This window comes from Pongo abelii, chromosome 13 (genome assembly GCF_028885655.2).
Source record: "Pongo abelii isolate AG06213 chromosome 13, NHGRI_mPonAbe1-v2.0_pri, whole genome shotgun sequence".
Classification (NCBI taxonomy): Eukaryota; Metazoa; Chordata; class Mammalia; order Primates; family Hominidae; genus Pongo; species Pongo abelii.
This window is the reverse complement of record NC_071998.2, coordinates 14,029,293-14,049,546: the sequence shown is the minus strand read 5'-3', so window position 1 is coordinate 14,049,546 and position 20,254 is coordinate 14,029,293. Positions and strand designations below refer to the sequence as shown.

General features: G+C 36.6%; 1 non-coding gene across 1 annotated transcript; it reads right to left on the bottom strand.

The window, feature by feature from the left end:
- Window positions 1-19,448: 19,448 nt before the first annotated feature.
- Window positions 19,449-19,600, bottom strand: LOC129054152 (5.8S ribosomal RNA). Its single transcript, XR_002913696.1, has one exon. It is a non-coding gene; the product is annotated as a 5.8S ribosomal RNA (ribosomal RNA).
- Window positions 19,601-20,254: the final 654 nt, after the last annotated feature.

The following is a 20,254-nucleotide window of genomic DNA, read 5'->3' as shown; positions in this document are numbered from 1 at the left end:
TCCAAACTGCTCAATCAAAACAAAGATTCAACTCTGTGAGATGAATGCAAACATCACAAAGTGGTTTCTCAGAATGCTTCTGTCTAATTTTTACGTGAAGATATTTCCTTTTTCACCATAAGCCTTAAACCACTCACAAATATCCCTCTGCAAATACTACAAAAAGACTGTTTCCAAACTGCTCAATCAAAAGAAAGGTTCAACTCTGTGAGATGAAAGCACTCATCAAAAAGAAGTTTCTCAGACAGCTTCTGTCTAGTTTTTATGTGAAAATATTTCATATTTCACCATAGGCTTCAATGGGCTTAGAAATATGCCTTTGCAGATTGTCCAAAAAGACTCTTTCCAAACTGCTCAATCAAAGGAAATGTTCAACATGTGAAATGAAAGTTCACATCACAAAGAAGTTTCTTGAATGGTTTCTTTCTAGTTTTAATGTGAAGATATTTCCTTTTTCACCATACACCTAAGTGGGCTCAAATATATCCCTTTACAGATCCTACAAAGGCCTCTTTCCAAACTGCTCTAACAAAGAAAAGTTGCAACTCTGAGAGGTGAAAGCACACATCACAAGTTTCTCAGAAAACTTCTGTCTAGTTTTCATGGGAAGATATTTCCTATTTCACCTTAGGCCATAAAGGGATAACAAATATCCCTTTACAGAATCTACAAAAAGACTGTTTCCAAACTGCTCCATCCAAAGGAAATTTCAACTGTATGAGATGAATGGATACATCACAAAGCGGTTTCTCAGAAAGCTTCTGTCTAGTTTTTATGTGAAGATATTTCTTTTTCACCATAGGCCTCAAATGTCTAAAAAATATCCCTTTGCAGATTGGACATAAAGACTGTTTCCAAACTGCTCAATCAAAAGAAATTTTCAACTCTGTGTGATGAATGGACACATCACAAAGAACTTTCTCAGAATGCTTCTGTCTAGTTTTTATATGAAGATATTTACTTTTTCACCATAGGCCTTAAACCGCTCCCAAATATCCCTCTGCATATACTACAAAAAGACTGCTTCCAAACTGCTCAATGAAAAGAAAAGTTCAACTCTGTGGGATAAAATCACACATCACAAAGAAGTTCTTCGAAAGTTTCTCACTAGATTTTATGTGAAGATATTTAGTTTTTCACCACAAGCCCCAAAGCACTCCAAATATCCATTTGCAGATTTTTCGAAAAGACTGTTTCCAAACTGCTCAATCAAAAAAAAGTATCAACTCTGTGAGATTAATGCAAACATCACATGGAAGTTTCTCAGAATGCTTCTGTCTAGTTTTTCTGTGAAGATATTTCCTATTTCACCATGGGTCTCAATAGGCTCACATATATCCTTTTGCAGATCCTATAAAAAGAATGTTTCCCAACTTCTCAATGAAAAGAAACGTTCAACTCTGGGAGATGAATGCATACATGAAAAATAAGTTTCTCAGAATGCCTCTGTGTAGTTTTTGTGTTAAGATATTTCTTTTCCACCATAGACCTCAAATCACTCAGAAATATCCCTTTGCAGATTGTACAAAAAGATGTTTTCTAAACTGCTCCATGAAAAGAAAGGTTCAATTTTGTGACATGAATATGCACATCATAAAGAAGTTTTTCGGAAAGCTTCTGTTTAGTTTTTAAGTGATGATATTTCCTTTTTCATCATAGGCCTCAAAGCACTCCAAATATCCTTTTGCAGAATCTACAAAAAGAGAGTTTCCAAACTGTTCAATCAAAAGAAAGATTACAATCTGTGAGATGAAAGCACACATCACAAATAAGTTTCTCATAATGCTTCTGTCTACTTGTTTTGTGAAGACATTTCCTATTTCACCATAGGCCTCAAAGGGCTCACAAATATCCCTTTGCAGACTCTACAAAAAGACAGTTGTCGAACTGTGGCATGAAAAGAAAGGTACAACTCTGTGGGATGAATGAACACATAATAAATTACTTTCTCATAGTGATTCTGTCTAGTTTTTATGTGAAGATATTTCGTTTTCACCATAGGCCTCAAACGTCTAAGAAATATCTCTTTGCAGATTGGACATAAAGATTGTCTCCAAACTGCTCAATCAAAAGAAAGCTTCAACCCTGTGAGATGAATGCACACATAACAAAGAAGTTTCTCAGAAATCTTCTGTCTTGTTTTTATGTGAAGATATTTCCTTTCTCAACATAGGCCTCAAAGCAACCCAAATATCCATTTGCAGATTCTACAAAAAGACTGTTTCCAAACTGATAAATCAAAACAAATTTTTAACTCTCTGAGTGAAAGCACACATCACAAAGAAGTTACTCAGACAGCTTCTCTCTAGTTTGTAAGTGAAGATATTTCTATTTCACCTGAGGCCATAAAGGGCTCACAAATATCCCTTTGAAGGTTCTACAAAAAGACTGTTTCCAAACTGCTCAATCAAAAGAAAGGTTCAACTTTGTGAGATTAATGGATGCATCACAAAGAAATTTCTCAGAATGATTCTGTCTAGTTTTTATGTGAAGATATTTCTCTTTCAACATAGGCCTCAAATGGATCAGAAATATCCCTTTGCAGATTGTATAATAAGCCTCTTTCCAACATGCTCAATCAAAAGAAAGGTTCAACTCTGTGAGATGAATGCACACATCACACGGAAGTTTCTCAGAAAGCTTCGGTTTAGTTTACATGTGAAGATATTTCGTTTTTCACCGTGGGCCTCAAAGAACTCCAAATATCCATTTGCAGATTCTAGAAAAAGACTGTTTCCAAACTCCTCAATCAAAAGAAAGTTTCAATTTTGTGAGATGAAAGCACACATCACAAAGAAGTTTCTTGGAAAGTTTCTGTCTAGTTTTTATGTGAAGATATTTCATATTTCACCATAGTACTCAATGGGCTCAGAAGTATCCTTTTGCAGATTCTACAAGAGATCTTTTTCCAAACTGCTCAATCCAAAGAAACTTTCAACTCTGTGAGATGAATGCACACATCACAAAGAAGTTTCTCAGAATGCTTCTGTCTAGTTTATATGTGAAGATAATTCCTTTTTCACCATAGGCAATAAAGGGCTCACAAATATTTTTTGCAGATTCTGCAAAAAGACTGTATCCAAACTGCTCAATAAAAAGAAAGTTTCAGCTCTGTTAGATTAATGTACACATCAAAAAGTAGTTTCACAGAAAACTTCTGTTTAGTTTTTATGTGAAGATATTTCCTTTGTCGCCATTGGCCTCAAAGCGCTCTTAATATCCATTTACAGATTTCACAAAAAGAGCATTTCCAAACTGCTCAATCAAAAGAAAGGTTTAAGTCTGTGAGATAAAAGCACACATAACAAAGAACTTTCTCAGAAAGCTTTGGTCTAGTTTTCATGTGAAGATGTTTCCTGTTTCACCATAGGCCTCAAAGGGCTAAGAAATATCCCTTTGCAGATTCTGAAAAAGGGCCATTCCCAAACTGCTCAATCAAAAGGAACATTAAGTTCTGTGAGATGAATGCACACATCGCAATGCAGTTTCTCAGAATTCTTCTGTCTAGTTTTTATTTGAAGATATTTACTATTTCACTATAGGCTTCAAATGGTTCACAAATATCCCTTTGCAGATTCTTCAAAAATAGGGTTTCTGAACTGCTCCATTAAGATAAATGTTCAGAACTCTCAGATGAATGGAGACATCACAAAGAAGTTCCTCAGAATGCTTCTGTCTAGTTTAAATGTGAAGATATTTATTTTTCACCACAGACCTCAAATGGCTCAGAAATATACCTTTGCAGATTGAAGAAAAAGACTGTTTCTAAACTGCTCAAACAAAATAAAGTTTCAACACTGTGAGATGAATGCACACATCACAAAGAAGTTTCTCAGAAACTTCTGTCTAGTTTTTATGTGAAGATATTTCCTTTTTCACCATAGGCCTTAAATCGCTCACAAATATCCTTCTGCAGATACTATAAAAAGACTGTTTCCAAACTGTTCCATCAAAAAAAAAAGTTCACCTCCCTGAGATGAATGCACACATCACAGAAAAGTTTCTCAGAATCCTTCTGTCTAGTTTTTATGTGAAGATATTTCCACTTTCACCTTAGGCCAGAAAGCACTCCAAATATCCATTTGCAGATTATACAAAAAGACTGTGTCCAAATTGCTCATTCAAAAGAAGTTTTCAACTCGTTGAAATGAAAGCACACGTCACAAAGAAGTTTCTCAGAAATCTTCTGTCTAGTTTTTATCTCAAGATAATTCTTATTTTGCCATAGGCCTCAATGGGTTCAAAAATATCCCTTTGCAGATTCTACAAAAGTTCTGTTTCCAAACTGCTCAATCAAAAGAAAGGTTCAACATTGTGAGATGAATGCACACACCACAAAGAAGTTTCTCAGAATGCTTCTGTCTAGTTATTATGTGATGATATTTCCTTTTTCACCGTAGACTTTAAACCGTTCAAAAATATCCCTCTGCAGATACTACAGAAAGACTGTTTCCAAACTGGTCCATCAAAGAAAGTTTCAACTCTGTGAGATGAATGGACTCATCACAAAGAAGTTTCTCAGAATGCTTCTGTCTAGTTATTATGTGATGATATTTCCTTTTTCACCGTAGACTTTAAACCGTTCAAAAATATCCCTCTGCAGATACTACAGAAAGACTGTTTCCAAACTGGTCCATCAAAGAAAGTTTCAACTCTGTGAGATGAATGGAGTCATCACAAAGAAGTTTCTCAGAATTCTTCTGTCTAGTTTTTATGTGAACATATTTCCTTTTTCACCATAGGACTCAAATTGCTCCAAATATCCATTTACAGATTCTACAAAAAGAATGTTTCCAAACTGCTCAATCAAAAGAAAGGCTCAACTCTGTGAGACGAAAGTACACATCACAAAGAAGTTTCTCAGAAAGCTTCTGTCTACTTTTATATGAAGGTATTTCCTTTTGCACCTTAGGCCTTAAACTTTTCACAAATATAACTCCGCTTATACTAACAAGAGACTTTCTCCAAATTTCTAAATCAAAATAAACTTTCAACTCTGTGAGATGAATGCACACATCACAAAGAGGTTTCTCAAAATGCTTCTGTCTAGTTTTCTTGTGAAGATATTTATTTTTCACCATTGGCCTCAAACCACTCAGAAATATCCCTTTGCAGTTTGTACAAAAAGACTGTTTCCAAACTGCTCAATGAAAAGAAATGGTCAACTCTTAGAGATGAATGGAAATGTCACAAATAGTTTTCTCAAAAAGCTACTGTCTAGTTTTTATGTGAAGATATTTCCTTTTTCACTATAGGCCTTAAAACACTCCAAATATCCATTTGCAGATTCTACAAAAATACTGTTTCCAAACTGCTCAATCAAAAGAAAGGTTCAACTCTGTAAGAGGAAAGTGCACATCACAAAGAAGTTTCTCAGAAATCTGCTGCCTAGTTTTTATGTGAAGATATTTCATATTTCAACATAGGGCATAAAGGGCTCACAAATATCCATTTGCAGATTCTAAGAAAAGACATGTTCCAAACTGCTCGATCAAATAAAGGTTTAACTCTGTGAGATGAATGGACACATCATGAAGAAGTTTCTCAGAAAGCTTCTGTCTAGATTTTATGTGAAGATATTTCTTTTTCACCATAGGCCTAAAACGGCTAAGAAATTTCCCTTTGCAGCTTCTACAAAAGACTGTTTCCAAACTGCTCAATTGAAAGAAAGGTTGAATTCTGTGACATGGATTCACACGTCACAAAGAAGTTTCTCAGAAATCTTCCGTCTAGTTTTTTTGTGAAGATAGTTCCTTTTTCACCATGGGCCTCAAATAGCTCCAAATATCCATTAGCAGATTCTACAAAAAGATTTTCTAAACTGCTCAATCAAAAGAAAGGTTCAACATTGTGAGATGAAAGCACATATCACAAAGAAGTTTCCCAGAAATCTTCTATCTAGTTTTTATGTGAAGATATTTCGTATTTCACTACAGGCCATAAAGGGCTCACAAATATCCCTTTCCAGATTCTACAAAAGGACTGTTTCCAAACTGCTCAATCAAAAGAAATGTTCAACACTGTGACATGAATGGACACATCACAAAGAAGTTTCTCAAAATGCTTCTGTCTAGTTTTCATGTGAATATATTTCCTTTTTGACTGTAGGCCTCAATGCTCTCCAAATATCCATTTGTATACTCTTCAAAAAGACTGTCTCCAAAGTGATCAATCAAAAGAAAGGTTCAACTCTGTAGGATGAAAGCACATATCACAAAGAAGTTTCTCAGAAAGCTTCTATCTAGTATTTATGTGAAGATATTTACTATTTCTCCATAGGCCTCAAAGGGATCACAAATATCCCTTTGCAGATTCTACAAGAAGACTCTTTCCAAACTGCTCAATGAAAAGAAAGGTTCAACTCTGTGAGGTGAATGCACAGATAAAAAAGAAGTTTCTCAGAATGCTTCTGTCTAGTTTTTATGTGAAGATATTTCTTTTTCACCACAGGCCTGAAACCACTCAGAAGTATTCCTTTGCAGATTGCACAAAAAGAATGTTTCCAAACTCCTCAATAAACAAAAAGTTTCAACCCTTTGAGATGAATTCAAACATCACAAAGAGTTATCTCAAAAAGCTTCTGTCTGGTTTTTATGGAAGATATTTTGTTCTTCACCATAGGACTCAAATCGCTCACAATATACCTTTGCAGATTCTACACCATGACATGTTCCAAAACTGCTCAATGAAAAGAAATGTTCAAATCTGAGAGATGAAAGCACGCATCACAAAGAAGTTTCTCAGAAAGTTTCTGTCTAGTTTTTAGGTGCAGATACTTCCTTTTTCACCTTGTGCCTCAAAGCGCTCCAAATATCCGTTTACAGATTCTACAAAAAGAGTGTTTCCAAACTGCTCAATCAAAACAAAGATTCAACTCTGTGAAATGAAAGCACACATCACAAAGAAGTTTATCAGAATGCTTCTGTCTAGTTATTATGTGAAGATATTTCCTATTTCACTATAAGACTCAAAGGGCTCAGAAATATCCCTTTGCAGATTCTAGAAAAGGACTGTTTCCAAACTGCTCAATCAAAAAAAGCTTCAACTCTGTGAGATGAAAGCACGCATCACAATGAAGTTTCTCAGAAAGTTTCTGTCTAGTTTTTAGGTGTAGATACTTCTTTTTTCACCTTATGCCTCAAAGCGCTCCAAATATCCATTTACAGATTCTACAAAAAGAGTGTTTCCAAACTGCTCAATGAAAGGAGAGGTTCAACTCTGTGAAATGAAAGCACACATCACAAAGAAGTTTATCAGAATGCTTCTGTCTAGTTATTATGTGAAGATATTTCCTATTTCACTGTAAGACTCAAAGGGCTCAGAAATATCCCTTTGAAGATTCTAGAAAAGGACTGTTTCCAAACTGCTCAATCAAAAAAAGCTTCAACTCTGTGAGATGAAAGCACGCATCACAATGAAGTTTCTCAAAAAGCTTCTGTCTAGTTTTTAGTTGAAGATATTTCTTATTTCACCATAGGCCTCAAAGGGCTCAAAAATATCCCTTTGCAGATTCTATGAAAAGACTGTTTTCGAACTACTGAATGAAATGAAAGTTTCAACTCTGTGGGATGAATGCACACATCACAAAGAAGTTTCCCAGAATGCTTCTGTCTGATTTTTATGTGAAGATATTTCTTTTTCACCATAGGTCCCAAACCACTCAGAAATATCCCTTTACAGATTGTGCAAAAAGACTGTTTCCAAACAGCTCAATGAAAAGGAAGATTCAAATCTGGAAGATGAATGAAAACATCCCAAAGAGGTCTCTCAAAAAGCTTCTGTCTCGTTTTTATGAGAAGGTATTTCCTTTTTCACCATAGGCCTCAAACTGCTAACAAATATCCCTTTACATATTCTACAAAAAAGACTGTTTCCAAACTGCTCAATGAAAAGAAAGATTAAACTCTGTGTGATGTAAGCACACATCACAAAAAAGTTTCTCAGAATGCTTTTGTCTACTTTTATGTGAAGAAGTTTCCTTTTTCACCATAGACCTCAAAGTGCTCCAAATATCCATTTGCAAATTCTATGAAAAGACTGTTTCCAAATTGCCCAATCAAAAGAATGGTTCAAATCTGTGAGATGAATGCACACATCCAAAAGAAATTTCTCAGAAGACTCCTGTTTAGTTTTTATGTGAAGATATTTCCTTTTTCACCATGGGCCTCAAAGTGCTCCAAATATCCACTTGCAGATTCTACAAAAAGAGTGTTTCCAATCTGCTCAATCAAAATAAAGATTCAACTCTCTGAGATGAAAGCACACATCACAAAGAAGTTTCTTAGAAACCTTCTATCTAGTTTTTATGTGAAGATATTTCATATTTCAAAGTAGGCCTCAATGGGCTCAGAAGTATATCCTTGCAGATGTTACAAAAAAGAGTGTTTCCAAACAGCTCAATTAAAAGAAAGGTTTAGCTCTGTGAGATGAATGCACACACTACATAGAAGTCTCTCAGAATGCTTCTGTCTAGTTTTTTTGAGAAGCCATTTCCTTTTTCACTATAGGCCTCAGTCTGCTCACAAATAACCCACTGCAGATACTACAAGAAGACGCTTTCCAAACTGCTCAATCAAAATAAAGTTTCAAATCTGTGAGATGAAAGCCCACTTCACAAAGAAGTTTCTCACAAAGTTAATCTCTAGTTTTTATGTGAAGATATTTCCTATTTCACAGTAGGCCTCAAAGGGATCACAAATATCCTTTTTCAGATTCTACAAAAAACTGTTTCCAAACTGCTTCATCAAAAGAAAGGTTCACCTCTGTGAGATGAATGCAGACATAAAAAATTAGTTTCTCAGAATGTTTCTGTCTTGTTTTTATGTGAAGATATTACTTTTTCACCATAGGTCTCAAATCGCAAACAAATATTCCATTGCAGATTGCACAAAAAGTATGTTTCCACACTGCTCAATGAACAGAAAGGATCAACTCAGTGACATGAATGCAAACATCACAAAGAGTTTTCTCAAAATGCTTCTGTCTAGGTTTTGTGTGAAGATATTTACTTTCTCACCATAGGCCTCAAGCCGCTCACAAGTATCCCTTTGCAGATTCTACAAAATGACTTGTTGCCAAACTGCTCAATGAAAAGGAAGATCCAAATCTGAGATGAAAGCACGCATCACAAGGAAGTTTCTCGAAAGTTACTGTCTAGTTTTTATGTGCAGATATTTCCTTTTTCACCATAGGCCTCAGAGCACTCCAAATATCCGTTTGCAGGTTCTACAAAAAGAGTGTTTCCAAACTGCTCAATCAAAAGGGAGGTTCAACTCTGTGAGATGAAAGCACATAGCACAAAGAAGATTTCCAGAAAGCTTCTGTCTAGTTTTTATATGAAGACATTTCCTATTTCACCATAGGCCTCAATGGGCTCACAAATATCCCTTTGCACATTCTACAAAAGGACTGTTTCCAAACTGCTCAATCCAAGGAAAGTTTCAAACCTGTGACATGAATGCACACATCACAGAGAAGTTTCTCAGAATGTTTCTGTCTAGTTTTTATGTGAAGATATTTCCTGTTCACCATAGACCTAAAATGCTGCAAATATCCATTTGCAGATTCTACAAAAAGACTGTTTCCAACCTGCTAAATCAAAAGAAAATTTCAACTCTGTGAGATGAAAGCACACATCACAAAGAAGTTTCTCAGAAAGCTTCTGTCCAGTTTTTATGTGGAGGTATTCCCTATTTCACCATAGGCCTGAAAGGGCTCACAAATATTCTTTTGCATATCTACAAAAAGACTGTTTCCAAACTGCTTAATCAAAAGAGAAGTTCAAATATGTGTGATTAATGTACACATCACAAAGAAGTTTCTCAGAATCCTTTTGTCTAGTTTTTATGTGAAGATACTTCTCTTTCACCATAGACCTCAAATGGCTCAGAAGTATCCCTTTGCATATTGTACAAAAAGACTGTTTCCAAACTGCACTATCAAAAGAAAGTTTCAACACTGTGAGATGAATGTACACATCACAAAGAAGTTTCTCAGAAAGCTTCTGTTTAGCTTTCACGTGAAGATATTTCCTTTTTCGCCATAGGCCTCAAAGGGCTCAGAAATATCTCTTTGCAGATTCTACAAAAGGACAGTTTAGAAAACTGCTCAAGCCAAAGAAAGTTTCAACTCTGTGAGATGAATGCATAGATCTCAAAGAACTTTCTCACAACGGATCTATTGAGTTTTTTTGTGAAGATATATCCTTTTTAACCATAGGCCGTAAACCACTCATGGATATCCCTCTGCAGATACTACAAAAGGAATGTTTCCAAACTGCTGCATCCAAAGAAATGTTAAACTCTGTGACATGAATACACCCATCACAAAGAAGTTTCTCAGAATTCTCCTGTCTGGTTTTTATGTGAAGATATTTCCTTTTTCAACATAGGCCTCAAAGTGCTCCAAATATCAATTTACAGACTCTATGAAAAGGGTGTTTCCAAACTGCTCATTCAAAAGAAATGTTCATCTCTGTGAGATGAAAGCACACATCACAAAGTAGTTTCTCAGAAAGCTCCTGTCTAGTTCTTATGTGAAAATATTTCCTATTTCACCATAGGCCATAAAGGGCTCAAAAATATCTTTTGCAGATTCTTCAAAAAGACTGTTTCCAAACTGCTCAATCCAAAGAAAGGTTCAACTCTGTGAGATGAATGGACACATCACAAAGAAGTTTCTCAGAATGCATCTGTCCAGTTTTTATGTGAAAATATTTCTTTTTCACCCTTGGCCTCAATGGACAGAGAAATATCCCTTTGCAGATTCTAAAAAATGACTGTTTCCAAACTGCTCAACCTAAAGAAAGGTTCACCTCTGTGAGTTGAATGCACACATCACATAGAAGTTTCCCAGAATGCTTCTGTCTAGTCTTTATGTGAAGGTATTTCCTTTTTCACCATAGGCCTCAAACCACTCACAAATATCCCTCTGCAGATACAACAAAAGTACTATTTCCAATCTGCTAAATCAAAAGATAGGCTCAACAATGTGAGATGAATGCAAACATCACAAAGAAGTTTCTCAGAATGCTTCTGTCTAGTTTTATTGTGAAGACTTTTACTTTTTCACCATAAGCCTCAAAGCACTCCAAACATCCATTTACAGATTCCACAAAAAGACTTTTTCCAAACTGCTCAATCAAAAGAAAGGTTCAACTCTGTGATATGAAAGCACACATCCAAATAAGTTTCTCGGAAAGCTTCTGTCTAGTTTTTATGTGAGGATATTTCCTATTTCACCACAGGCCTCAATGGACTCACAAATATTCCTTTCAGATTCTACAAAAAGAGTGTTTCTGAACTGCTCAATGAAAAGAAAGTTTCAACTCTGTGAGGTGAATGCACACATAAAATAGAAGTTTCTCAGAATGCTTCAGTCTAGTTTTTATGTGAGGATATTACTTTTTCACCATAGGCCTCAAACAGCTCAGAAATATCCCTTTGCAGATTGTACAAAAAGACTGTTTTCAAACTGCTCAATGAAAACAAATACCCATTTGCAGATTCTACAAAAAGAGTGTTTCCAAACTGCTCAATCAAAAGAAAGGTTCAACTTGTGACACGAAAGCACACATAACAAAGAATTTTCTCAGAAATCTTCTATCTAGTTTTTATGTGAAGATAGTTCCTATTTCACCATGGGCCATATAGGGCTCACAAATATTTTTTGCAGATTCTACAAAAAGACTGTTCCCAAACTGTTCAATCCAAAGAAAGTTTCAAATCTGTGAGATGAATGGACACGTCACAAAAAAGTTTATCAGAATGCTTCTGTCTAGTTTTTATGTGAAGGTATTTCTTTTTCACCCTAGGCTTCAATGGGCTCTAAAATATCCCTTTGCAGATTCTACAAAAGGACTGTTTCCAAACTGCTCAGTCAAATAAAAGTTCACCTCTCTGAGATGAATGCACACATCACAGAGATGTTTCTCAGAATGCTTCTGTCTCGTTTTTATGTGAAGATATTTCCTTTTTCACCCTGGGCCTCAAAGCGCTCCAAACATCCATTTACAGATTCCACAAAAAGACTGTTTCCAAACTGCTCAATCAAAAGAAAGGTACAACTCTGTGAGTTGAAAGTACACATCACAAAGAAGTTTCTCAGAAACTTCTCAGAAAGCTTCTGTCTAGTTTTTCTCTGAGGATAATTCCTGTTTCACCATGGGCCATAAAGGGCTCAAATATGTTTTGCAGATTCTACAAAAATATTGTTTCCAAACCCCTCAATTCAAAGAAAGGCTCAACTCTGTGAGATGAATGGACACAAACAAAGAAGTTTCCCAGAATGCTTCTTTCTAGTGTTTATACGAGATATTTCCTTTTCCACCATAGGCCTCTAAGTGCTCCAAATATCCATTTGCAGATTCTACAAAAAGATTGTTTCCAAATTGCTCGATGAAAAGAAAGGTTCAACTCTGTGAGGTGAAAGCACACATCACAAAGAAGTTTCTCAGAATGTATCATTCTAGTTTTTTTGTGAAGATATTTCCGTTTTCACCATAGGCCTCAAACCACTCCAAGTATTCATTTGCAGAGTCTACCAAAAGACTGTTTACAAACTGCTAAATCAAAAGAAAGCTTCGGTTCTGTGATATGAATGCATGCAACACAAAGAAGTTTCTCAGAAAGCTTCTGTTTAGTGTTTATCTGAAGATATTTCCTTTTTCACCATAGGCCTCAAAGCACTCCAAATGTGCATTTCCAGATTCTACAAAAAGTCTATTTCCAAACTGCTCAATGAAAAGAAAGGTTCAACTCTGGGAGATGAAGGCCCACATCACAAAGAAGTTTCTCAGAATATTTCTTTCTAGTTTTTTGGTGAAGATATTTCCTTTTTCACCATAGGCCTCAAAGCACTACAAATATCCATTTGCAGATTCTACAAAAAGACGTTTACAAACTGCTTAATCAAAAGAAATTTTCATTGCTGTGAGATGAATGCACGCATTACATAGTAGTTTCTCAGAAAGCTTCTGTTTAGTTTTTATGTGAAGATATTTCCTTTTTCACCATAAGCCTCAAAGCACTGCAGTTAATCATTTGCAGATTCTGCAAAAAGAGTGTTTCCAAACTGCTCAGTCAAAAGGTATGCTCAACTCTTTGAGATGAAAGCACTCATTTAAAAGAAGTTTCTCAGAAAGCTTCTATCTTTTATGTGAAGATATTTCCTATATCACCAAAGGCCTCAATGGGCTCAGATTTATCCCTTTGGGGATTCTATAAAGGACTATTTCCAAACTACTCTAGCAAAAGAAAGCTTCAACTCTGTGAGATGAATGCACCCATCATAAAATAGTTTCTCAGAATGTTTCTGTGTAGTTTTTATATGAAGATATTTCCTATTTCACCATAAGCCTCAAAGTGTTCACAATTATCCCTTCGTAGATTTTACAAAAAGACTGTTTCCAAATCTTCAATCAAAGAAATGTTCAACAGTGTGAGATGAATGCAAACGTCACAAAGAAGTTTCTCAGAATGCTTCTGTCTAATTTTTATGTGAAGATATTTCCTTTTTCACCATAGGCCTCAAAGCGCTCCAAATATCCATTTGCAGGTTGTACAAAAAGACTGCTTCCAATCTGCTCAATCAAAAGAAATGTTCAACTCTGTGAGATGAAAGCACACATCACAGAGAAGTTTCTCAGAAAGCTGCTGTTTAGTTTTTATGTGAAGATATTTCCTATTTCATCATAGGCCAAAAAGACTCACAAATATACCTTTGCAGATGCTACAAAAATATTGTTAACAAACTGCTCAATCAAAAGAAAGCTTCAACTCTGTGAGATGAATGGACACATCACAAATTAGTTTCTAAGAATGCTTCTGTCTAGTTTTTACAGGAAGATATTTCTTTTTCACCATAGGCCTCAAACAGCTCAGAAATATCTCTTTGCAGATTGTACAATAAGACTGTTTCCAAACTGCTCAATCAAAAGAAAGGTTCAACTGTGTGAGATGAATTCAAACATCATAAAGAGGTTTCTCAAAATGCTTCTGTCTAGTTTTTATGTGAAGGTATTTCCTTTTTCAGCACATGCCTCAAACGGCTCACAAATATTCCTTTGCAGATTCTACAAAAAGACTGTTTCCAAACTGCTCAATGAAAAGAAAGGTTAAACCCTGTGAGATGAAAGCTCTCATCACAAAGAAGTTTCTCAGAATGCTTCTGTCTAGTTTTTATGTGAAGAAGTTTCTTTTTCACCATAGGCCTAAAATCGCTCCAAATATCCATTTGTGGATTCTATGAAAAGACTGTTTCCAACTGCTCAATTAAAAGAACTGTTCAACTCTGTGAGATGAATGCACACATCACAAAAAAGTTTCTCAGAAAGCTTCCTTTTAGTTTTTATGTGAAGATATTTCCTTTTTTACCATGGGCCTCAAAGCGCTCCAAATATCCATTTGCAGATTCTACAAAAAGAGTGTTTCCAAACTGCTCAGTCAAAATAAAGACTCAACTCTGTGAGATGGAAGCACACATCACAAAGAAGTTTGTTAGAAACCTTCTGTCTAGTTTTTATGGGAAGATATTTCATATTTCACCATAGGCCTCAATGGGCTCAGAAATATACCTTTTCAGATTCTACAAAAGGATTGTTTCCAAACAGCTCAATCCAACGAAAGATTCAACACTGTGAGATGAATGCACACATCACAAAGAAGTTTCTCAGAAAGCTTCTGTCTAGTTTTTATGTGAAGATATTTCCTTTTTCACCATAGGCATCAAACCATTCACAAACATCCCTCTGGAGATACTACAAAAAGAGTGTTTCCAAACTGTTCAATCAAAAGAATCGTTCAACTCTGTGTAGTAAATGCACACGTCACCAAGAAGTTTCTCAGAATTCTTCTGTGTAGTTTTTATGTGAAGATATTTCCTTTCTCACGAAAGCCTCAAACTGCTCCAAAGATCCATTTCCAGATTCCAGTAAAAGATGGTTTCCAAACTCCTCAATAAATAGAAAGGTTAAATTCTTTGAGATGAAAGCACACATCACAAAGAAGTTTCATTGAATGTTGTTTTCTAGTTTTTATGTGAAGGTATTTCCTTTTTCACCATAGTCCTCAAAGCGCTCCAAATATCCATTTGCAGATTCTACGAAAAGTGTGTTTCCAAACTGCTCAATCAAAAGAAAGGTTCAACTCTGTGAGATGAAAGCACACATCATAAAGAAGTTTCTCAGAATTCTTCTGACTAGTTTTTATGTGAAGATATTTCCTATTTCACCATAGGCCTCAATGGGCTAACAAATATCCCTTTGCAGATACTACAAAAGGACTCTTTGAAACTCCTCAATCAGAAGAAAGGTTCAACTCTGTGAGATGAATGCATACATGACAAAGAAGTTTCTGAGAATACTTCTGTCTAGTTTTGATGTGAAGATATTTCGTTTTTCACCACAGGCATCAAAGTGCTCCAAATATCCATTTGCATATTCTACAAAAAGACTGTTTCTAAACTCCTCAATCAAAAGAGAGGTTCAACTCTGTGAGATGAAAGCACACTTCACAAAGAAGTTTCTCAGAATGCTTCTGTCTAGTTTTTATGTGAACATATTTCCTCTTTCACCTTAGGCCATAAAGGGCCCACAAATATCCCTCTGCAGATTCTGGAAAAGGACTCTTTCTAAACTGCTCCATCAAAACAAAGGTTCAACTCTGTGAGATGAATGCACACATCACAAAAAAGTTTCTCAGAAAGCTTCCTTCCAGTTTTTATGTGAAGATATTTCCCTTTTCACCATACCTATCAAAGCACTTAAAATATCCCTTTGCAGATTCTCTGAAAAGACTGTTTCCAAACTTCTCAATCAAAAGAATGGTTCAACTCTGTGAGAAGAATGCACATATCACAAAGTTTCTCTGAAATCTTCTGTCTAGTTTTTATGTGAAGATTTTTCCTTTTTCACCATAGGCCTCAAGCCGCTCACAAATATCCCTTTGCGGATTTTACAAGAACAGAGTTTCCAGACTCATCAAAGAAAAGAAACGTTTATCTCTATGAGTTGAATGCACACCTTGCAAAACAGCTTCTCAGAAACATTCTTTATAGTTTGTATTGAAGATATTCTCTTTTTCACCATAGGCCTCATAGAGCTGAAAAATATCCCTTTGCTGATTCTACAAAAATACTGTTTCCAAACTGCTCAATCAAAAGAATAGTTCAACTCTGTGAGATGAATGCACACATGGCCAGGAATTTTCTCAGAAACTTCTGTCAAGTTTTTATGTGATGATATTTCCTTTTTCACCATAGGCCTCAAACTGCTCACAAATATCCCTTTGCAGATTCTACAAGAAAAGAGTTTCCCATCTGCTAAATGAAAAGAAACGTTCACCTCTGTGAGATGAATGCACACATGGTAGAACAGTTTCTCAGAAACCTTCTGTCTAGTTTTTATGTAAAGATATTTCCTTTTTCACCATAGGTCTCAAAGCGCTCACAAATATCCATTTGCATATTCTACAAAAAGACTGTTACCAAACTGCTCAATCAAAGGAATGGTTCAACTCTGAGATGAATGCACACACCACAAAAAAGTTTCTCAGAAAGCTTCTGTCTAGTTTTTATGTGAGGATACTTCCTTTTTCACCATTGGCCTCCAAGTGCTCACAAATATCCCTTTGCCGATTCTACAAAAATACTTTTTCCAAACTGCTCAATCAAAAGAATATTTCAACTCTCTGAGATGAATGCACACATAACCAGGAAGTTTTTCAGAAACTTCTGTCAAGTTTTTATGCGATGATATTTCCTTTTTCACCATAGGCCTCAAAATGCTCACAAATAACCCTTTGCGGATCCTACAAGAACAGAGTTTCCAATCTGCTCAATGAAAAGAAATATTTACCTCTGTGAGATGAATGCACACATCACAAGGCAGTTTCTCATAAACCTTCTTCTAATTTTTATGTGAAGATATTTCCTTTTTCACCATAGACATCAAAGCGCTCACAAGTATACCTCTGTAGATTCTACAAGAACACCATTTCCAAGCTTTTCAATCAAAAGAATGGTTTAACTCTATGAGATGAATGCACACGTCACAAAGTAGTTTCTCAGAAAGCTTCTTTCTAGTTTTTATCTGAAGATATTTCCTTTTTCACCATGGACCTCGAAGAGCTCACAAATATCACTTTGCAGATTGTAAAAGAACAGAGCTTCCAGACTGATCAAAGGAATGAAACATTTAACTCTGTGAGATGAATGCAGACATCACAAAGCAGTTTCTCAGAAACCTTCTTTATAGTTTTTATGTGAAGGTATTTCCTTTTTCATCATGGCCTCAAAGTGCTCACAAATATCCCTTTGCATATTCTACAACAACGGGATTTCCAAACTGCTCATAATTAGTTTTTAGGACCAACATGAGCGTTTAGACACACTGCTTGTGGTGTAGCACACATGTATTAACCACACTGAAATTAGGAATTCAACTGAAGTTCATGTGGAGCCGAAAATGTGAATATTTGGGGAACCTTGGAGATGAACTACTCACTTTATATTGTAGAAAAGAAAACAGATTCAGGGAAAGGGCATGCATTGCCCAAGGTGATTCAGCAGCTTTGGCACAGAAACAAAACACACCTAAGGTGAGTCGTCAGGTTTGGAGCAGAAACGCAATACAATCTCTGTTCTTTTGCTTCTCAGATCCAGAATTTTTTCACAATACTGAACTACTTATGTTTCTGATTCCTTATTATTTCTTTTTAAATTTTGCCAGTATTGTCTTACAAAGATCCTATTCTTTACCCTAAATATTTAAATTCGTTACCACTATTGTGTCTTTATAAGTAAAATTACTAGTTGTTATTATAAATGATTATTCAATCAATTTTCATTTTTGGGGTGTCCAGTACAAAGTTAGTAACAAATAAACACTATCGGCCTTGGAAATCCAAGAGGAGCTCAAGTCCTCCAGGGCACGTCAGGAAAAGGCTAAATGACAGCTGTGCTGTGAGTGGACAGAATAGAGCTCTCATACAGACTATTGAGTATTTGATGTTCTTCAACTATTTCATTAATCTTCAGTTTTTTTCTTCTTTGAAGTGAAAGTCTGCTATGATTTTCAAGTTTCTTTTGAAATAATTATAGATTCACAGGAAGATGCAAAAGGTACAGGGATGTCTTAGGTACTCTTTACTAATTCCAATGGTGACATCTCGCATAGCCATAGTGCATTATCAAAACCTGGAAACTGACATAGGTACAATTCAGAAAGCTTACTCAGATTGCAACCGTTTTGTATGCATTCATTTTTGTATGTGTGTATGTGTGTGCGTGTGTTCTGTGAATTTTTATGTGGTGTAGATGTCTGTAACTACCACTTCCACAGTCAAGATACAGAACTGTAGCCTCACCACCAGGCTCCAACTTGCGATCTTTGCTGACACTCTGACACGTTCTCCTCCACCCCTTCCCCTTGGCAATTTCATAGTCTGTTCTCCATCTTTACAATTTTATTTCAATAATTTATATAAATGTAATTGTACAAAATCGTATTTTTAAAGGGAAAAAGCAAGTCACAAATAGTTTTGTTAGCACTGTAAAATAGTCTTTAACAATCATTTGCTTTATGTTCTATTTGTCTCAAAAAAATGTGCTTTGTTCTTTCCCATACTTTCTGATATAAGGATAGGAAATCAATACCAAACAAAACATTCCCATTCATTTTCTTCCACAGCTTGGTTTTCACTGTTATTGCCTAACATTTATTTTTCCATTTACTCTTTCTCTCTGTCTTCCATCACATAAAAGTAATTTTGTGTTCTTTATCCCTTCTAAGAAAACTTGGTAATGAGTCTTTAATGTGAATCCCGGACCACACTTGTTTTGATTTTGTGTTATGGGTGTTCTTTACTGTGATCGTTCTCATGGGGAGTTCTTGTGAAGCTGGGCTTTTCCAGTGTTTTGTCAAAATGGAAATAGATATTTAACAAACCAAACAAAAAATGACCTTGCTCCAGGAATGCATCATTTCTGAGAAAACACTACCTTCTCCAACAGGAGACTGTGAATATTACTCATATTATTGTTTACTCCCTTTTATTAAAACTGTATTTTTTTTACACATTTGTATAACTTGGGTAATGAAATGTGAAACTAAGTGATTGCCTACCAATTACAATTGATGTTAACGATGCTACTGGGAGGCCACCCCTACAGTGGCTGCACCAAGTCTAGGGACTTGCTTCCTTTGCTAAGTTACCTGGGATTGCCCTCTCTCTTCCTCACAGCTGGGAGCCCTCTTTCCCCACGCCACCCAATGTGTGACCACACAGGGCCTGTGGGGGGACGGGAAAAGGGTGGGCATGGTGGGAGAGGAGGGTGGACATTGCTGGTCTGCACTTGGGGGGATTGGGTGCCCCAGTGGGCCCTGTCACGGAACCCCCAGCCGTGAACCCTGAGGAGCCTGGAGTCACCACCAGGGGCTATTGATCAGCAAGCGATGCTCAGACAGGCATAGCCCTGGGAGGAACCTGGGCTGCAAGTGCATTTGAAGTGTTGATGATCAATGTGTCCTGCAATTCACATTAATTCTCACAGCTAGCTGCGTTCTTCATTGACGCAGGAACCCAGTAATCCACCACTAAAAGTCATACAAGGTCGATTTGGTGACGGCACTTCCAATAACGGGAGGCCCTCCTGGCACAGCATGTCCCCCAGAGGGATTACCTCAGGCTGGCCAGTCAGAGAGCAACAGGACGAGACCCCAGGGAGGGGTCAGAAGGTTTCACAACACAGGGAGGCAGTGCCGACCACGGTGGGGTGGGGGGGACGAATGCTGACACTTGTCCCTCTAAGAAGTTGGGGGAAGTTGACTGCTTGGGGGTCCCATAACTAGTTAGCATGCCAGAGTCTCATTCATTATCAGAATTAACCAGACAAATCACTCCACCAACTAAGGCCATGCACCACCACCCATGGAATCGAGAAAGAGCTATCAATCTGTCAATCCTGTCTGTGTCCGAGCTGGGTAAGGTTTCCCGTGTTGAGTCAAATTAAGCTGCAGGCTCCACTCCTGGTGGTGCCCTTCCACCAATTCCTTTAAGTTTCAGCTTTGCAACCATACCACCCCCAGGAACCCAAGAACCCAAAGACTTTGGTTTCTCAGAAGTTGCCCAGTGGGTCATGGAAATAATGTTGCCACATTGCCAATCGGCATCGTTTATGGTCCAAACTACGACGGTATCTGATCATCTTAGAACCTCTGACTTTACTTCTTGGTTAATGAAAACATTCTTGGCAAATG